Source organism: Microcebus murinus, chromosome 11 (genome assembly GCF_040939455.1).
Source record: "Microcebus murinus isolate Inina chromosome 11, M.murinus_Inina_mat1.0, whole genome shotgun sequence".
In the NCBI taxonomy this organism is placed as follows: domain Eukaryota; kingdom Metazoa; phylum Chordata; class Mammalia; order Primates; family Cheirogaleidae; genus Microcebus; species Microcebus murinus.
In genome coordinates, this window is record NC_134114.1 from 102,619,976 (window position 1) to 102,625,455 (window position 5,480).

At 62.4% G+C, this 5,480-nt stretch overlaps 2 non-coding genes across 2 annotated transcripts; both read left to right on the top strand.

Annotated features, from left to right (window-relative positions):
• The first annotated feature begins 347 nt into the window (after nucleotides 1–347).
• Nucleotides 348–466, top strand: LOC142873880 (5S ribosomal RNA). The gene has a single exon (XR_012921853.1). It is a non-coding gene; the product is annotated as a 5S ribosomal RNA (ribosomal RNA).
• Nucleotides 467–4,223: 3,757 nt separating this feature from the next.
• LOC142873881 (5S ribosomal RNA) lies at nucleotides 4,224–4,342 on the top strand. Its single transcript, XR_012921854.1, has one exon. It is a non-coding gene; the product is annotated as a 5S ribosomal RNA (ribosomal RNA).
• Nucleotides 4,343–5,480: the final 1,138 nt, after the last annotated feature.

Here is a 5,480-nt window from a genome sequence, read left to right on the forward strand (position 1 = left end):
CCGCGCGTGCGCAGTCAGCGGCAGCGACGCGCTGGGGGTGGGCAGCGGGTAGGTGAAGGAGGCCGGGCGAGGAGACGAGGGGGGCTGGGAGGGCTCCACCTTGGCGAGTCCAGCCGTGGAGGCGCATCTTGTGTGAGTGTGAGTGAGTGTGAGTGTGTGTGTGTGTGTATAGAGAGACAGCCCCCCACCCCGCCCCGCCCCGCCCCGCCCATCACCCCCGTCCCTGGGAGCCCGCGGGACCCGGCCGGCCCGGCCCCGCCCGGCGCGGGGCCTGGGGCGGGAGGCGGCGGCGGGGAAGCCCAGAGAGGCTCGGCTTCTCGAGCGGGGCAGGGGCGCCCTCCGCCGCCGTCTAGGGCCACACCACCCTGAACGCCCCCGATCTCGTCTGGTCTCGGAAGCTAAGCAGGGTCGGGCCTGGTTAGTACTTGGATGGGAGACCGCCTGGGAATACCGGGTGCCACAGGCTGCTGCTTTTTTTTTTTTTTTTCTTGCCTCTTGTTCTGTCCCCTTTCTTGGAGCGAGGCGGCGGCCCGGGGTGGGGGTCACCCCCACCCTCAGCGCCCGCGCGGTGCCTGGCGCCCCAGCCCGCACCGTGGGGCCTCCTCTTGTCCCAAGCCGCGACACCGCCGCCACGCGGCAGCATGCGTGGCATCTGGACTGTCAGGTCTCAGACCAAAGGTCTGCTCTGTGGGAACCGACACACTGGAGGAAACCTTGAGAGTCTGAGAGGGGAGGGAGTTCCAGAAGAAGGCCAGGATGTCATTTTGAGGGAGTATGTGACCAGAACTCGTCCCGTTGCTTTTGGGGTTCTATGGGCTACACGCAGGAATCTTTGGTGGTGGCACCTGATGTTGGGGGATCCGGAGTCACACCCAGACCTGCTCCACAGGCCTCCTTTTACTTTTCTCTTCGGATTCATTATTTTTAAAAAGTGTCTCTTACCTCTAGGATTGCATTTTCTTTTCTCTCTCTTTTCAAGCAGATGATGGGAGTACAAGTATTCAGGTGACATGTGTTGCCCGTGCCGCCCTCCCCCCTGTGTTCTTTTTTTTTTTTTTTTGAGACAGAGTCTCGTTTTGCTGCCCAGGCTAGAGTGAGTGCCATGGCGTCAGCCTAGCTCACAGCAACCTCAATCTCCGGGCTCAAGCAATCCTGCTGCCTCAGCCTCCCGAGTAGTTGGGACTACAGGCATGCACCACCACGCCCGGCTGTGTTTTTCTATATATATTAGTTGGCCAATTAATTTCTTTCTATTTTTAGTAGAGACGGGGTCTCGCTCTTGCTCAGGCTGGTTTCGAACTCCTGACCTGGAGCAATCCGCCCGCCTCGGCCTCCCAGAGAGCTAGGATTACAGGCGTGAGCCACCGCGCCCGGCCCCCCCTGTGTTCTTATTCATATACCTCTCATGTTGTTCCAGCGTATTGTGGGGGTACCAATGTTAAGGTCGGGTGCCTTGCCCTCTCCAAGCCTCCCCCCTCGGGTCAGAGCTTCAAGTGCGCCCATCCCCCAGTCGGTGCGCACCCACCCCATGCCTAATGGATGTGTATGCCCCTCCCCTCCCCCCACCCGCCCGCCCAACACCCACCCGATGAAGGTGATTCCTCTCTGTCCACTTAGGCGTCCATCCGTTCGTACCAATTTGCTGGTGAGCGCGCTCACGTGGTGCTCGTGTGTTCATTCTTGGGATACTTGGCTTACTGGAACGGGTTCCAGCTCTGGCCAGGAGAACACGAGAGGCGCCCTCTCACCGCTGCTCCTCACAGCCGAATGGCACTCCGTGGTGTCCACGCGCCACATTTTATTGATGCACTCCTGGATGGATGGGCACTCGGGTCGCTTCCACGTCTTTGGGATTGTGAATTGTGCCCTAACTGTAACCCTAACCCTTACCCAGCCCGTCTCCTCTGCCCCTGCCTGACGCACTCCTCCCCGGCCAGGCCCGTCACTGTCCTGGGCCCCCGCCTGACCGGCTCCTCCCCGCCCGGCCGGTCACCGTCCTCTGCCCCTGCCTGACACGCTCCTTCCCGCCCGGCCTCTCACCGTCCTCGGCCCCTGCCTGACCGGCTCCTCCGTCGCCTGGGCCTTCCAAGGGCTTGGTGTGGACGCTGCTTCCAGGAAGCCCTCCGGAAACCCGGCAGCAGGGTGGCCGCAGCAGTCTCCAGCAGCCGTCCCTAAGTCGCGTGAGTGCGGGGGACGTGCCCCCGCTGTGCCGCGGGGGCCCAGCCTGGTGTCTTCCCTGAGGCCCTGCGGCTGCCGGCTGGGCTGCCGCTCCCCGCAAGGGGAGAGCCGCGGAGGTGGGGACCGCCTCCTGATGGGGACGTACACGCAGCTCTCCACGTCGGATTCCGGGGCTCTCTGTCCTGCCCGAAGGCCCAGCTGGCCTGCGGGTCCTTAGAGTGGCAAAAACCTCCGAAAACTGAGACTGAGGGTCCGGTGGGTGTCTGCACTTTTGTGCTGGGCACCCCAGGGAGGCCCGGGGGCTGGCTGGACAACGTGGTCTGCTGGGCGGGGGGGGGGGGTTGGAGGAGCAACTGATGCCCTTTGCACTTTGGGTAGCAAGAGTCTGAGGTGTCTCTGAGCCCTGTGCCCTGTGGGGGCGGGGCGGGGGGGAGGAGGAGGAGGAGGAGGAGGAGGTGGGAAGGGCCGGGGCCTGCAGTCCTGTTCCCGGGGTGGCACGGCAAGTGGCTTCTTCCACAGGCTGCTTGGCCTGGGCTCCCTGCACCTGGGCCTTTCGAGGACCGGCCCTGTGCTTGCCAACACTTCCTGCAGGGACCCAGAGCTGGGAGGTGGCATCTCTCAGCCCTGGGTCGGGCAGAGCCCCAGCGGGCCATGCCCACAACCTCTCTCAGCACCGGTCCCCCAGAAGGCTCCTTTGGGACCAGGATTCTCTTGCGGTGACTCTTTAAGGTCTGGCCCCTGGATGGAGGGGCACCAGGAGTAGAGGAGCAGGAAGGGGAAGGGGGTGGCCATGCGAGGGGACACTTTGAGGCCAAGTCCCAGCTTCAGCCTGATCCTCCTGGGAACCCCGCTCTGAGACAAGGAGCCGGGCTTCGCATTCCCACAGCAGCCAGTCGTGGGCTGAGGACACCTGGGGCGTTGGGAACTCCCTGGCTTCTCCTCATTAGTTTAACATCTAGAGCTGCTTGGGAATCGCGCCGCCACACACACCCGAGTGCAGGTGTCTTCCGCACAGACTGCGGGCCTCGCTCTTCTGAATGCCGCTAGCTCGCCACCCACCCACGGGTGAACCTGGTCAGGGTGCTTTCTCTCAGGGGCAGACTCTTTTCCGGGCGGGCTACCGGTGTCTCTGTTTGCTCGTTTCTTTCTTCCATTTCGGGAAAGTCTTCCTTGCTGGGTGTGGAAATCTCCTATGCCTTCCCTCGCCTATTCTGTCAGCTTTAAAATTCTCCTTCAGTTGCCACCCTCACAGATGGATTAGGAAACTCTTTCCGGTGCACTCATTAGTGAAATGACCTCCAGGAAGCTGGAATCCAATATCTAATGGCCGATTTTTAGCGAGTCCACACGCCAGGGTGGTCGGGGTCCAAAGCAGCCCCGGCCAGGCCCAGGCCCCTTGGACTGGGCCACAGGAGGACACGGAGGAGGGTCCCGGCCCCCACGAAGCGGTGCCGGCAGTTCTCCACGGGCTTGGGCGTTTTCCAGAGGTAGGAGATGGAGGGGACTGATTTCTTCAGCGCCCCCCAAACCACGCCACCCCACCCCACCCATGGGACACATCCCCAGAGAGACACGCCCCATACACTGGCTGTGCCCCAGCCCTGGCCCGGGGGAATAGGCGGCAGCCCACCCACAGGGCGAGGGGGGGCGCAGCTGAAAGGGGTTGTGGGGGAGGGCGGCCCCTGGCTGGGGTCAAAGGGCGAGCGTCCCGCGCGTGCGCAGTCAGCGGCAGCGACGCGCTGGGGGTGGGCAGCGGGTAGGTGAAGGAGGCCGGGCGAGGAGACGAGGGGGGCTGGGAGGGCTCCACCTTGGCGAGTCCAGCCGTGGAGGCGCATCTTGTGTGAGTGTGAGTGAGTGTGAGTGTGTGTGTGTGTGTATAGAGAGACAGCCCCCCGCCCCGCCCCGCCCATCACCCCCGTCCCTGGCAGCCCGCGGGACCCGGCCGGCCCGGCCCCGCCCGGCGCGGGGCCTGGGGCGGGAGGCGGCGGCGGGGAAGCGCAGAGAGGCTCGGCTTCTCGAGCGGGGCAGGGGCGCCCTCCGCCGCCGTCTAGGGCCACACCACCCTGAACGCCCCCGATCTCGTCTGGTCTCGGAAGCTAAGCAGGGTCGGGCCTGGTTAGTACTTGGATGGGAGACCGCCTGGGAATACCGGGTGCCACAGGCTGCTGCTTTTTTTTTTTTTTTTTTTCTTGCCTCTTGTTCTGTCCCCTTTCTGGGAGCGAGGCGGCGGCCCGGGGTGGGGGTCACCCCCACCCTCAGCGCCCGCGCGGTGCCTGGCGCCCCAGCCCGCACCGTGGGGCCTCCTCTTGTCCCAAGCCGCGACACCGCCGCCACGCGGCAGCATGCGTGGCATCTGGACTGTCAGGTCTCAGACCAAAGGTCTGCTCTGTGGGAACCGACACGCTGGAGGAAACCTTGAGAGTCTGAGAGGGGAGGGAGTTCCAGAAGAAGGCCAGGATGTCATTTTGAGGGAGTATGTGACCAGAACTCGTCCCGTTGCTTTTGGGGTTCTATGGGCTACACGCAGGAATCTTTGGTGGTGGCACCTGATGTTGGGGGATCCGGAGTCACACCCAGACCTGCTCCACAGGCCTCCTTTTACTTTTCTCTTCGGATTCATTATTTTTAAAAAGTGTCTCTTACCTCTAGGATTGCATTTTCTTTTCTCTCTCTTTTCAAGCAGATGATGGGAGTACAAGTATTCAGGTGACATGTGTTGCCCGTGCCGCCCTCCCCCCTGTGTTCTTTTTTTTTTTTTTTTGAGACAGAGTCTCGTTTTGCTGCCCAGGCTAGAGTGAGTGCCATGGCGTCAGCCTAGCTCACAGCAACCTCAATCTCCGGGCTCAAGCAATCCTGCTGCCTCAGCCTCCCGAGTAGTTGGGACTACAGGCATGCACCACCACGCCCGGCTGTGTTTTTCTATATATATTAGTTGGCCAATTAATTTCTTTCTATTTTTAGTAGAGACGGGGTCTCGCTCTTGCTCAGGCTGGTTTCGAACTCCTGACCTGGAGCAATCCGCCCGCCTCGGCCTCCCAGAGAGCTAGGATTACAGGCGTGAGCCACCGCGCCCGGCCCCCCCTGTGTTCTTATTCATATACCTCTCATGTTGTTCCAGCGTATTGTGGGGGTACCAATGTTAAGGTCGGGTGCCTTGCCCTCTCCAAGCCTCCCCCCTCGGGTCAGAGCTTCAAGTGCGCCCATCCCCCAGTCGGTGCGCACCCACCCCATGCCTAATGGATGTGTATGCCCCTCCCCTCCCCCCACCCGCCCGCCCGACACCCACCCGATGAAGGTGATTC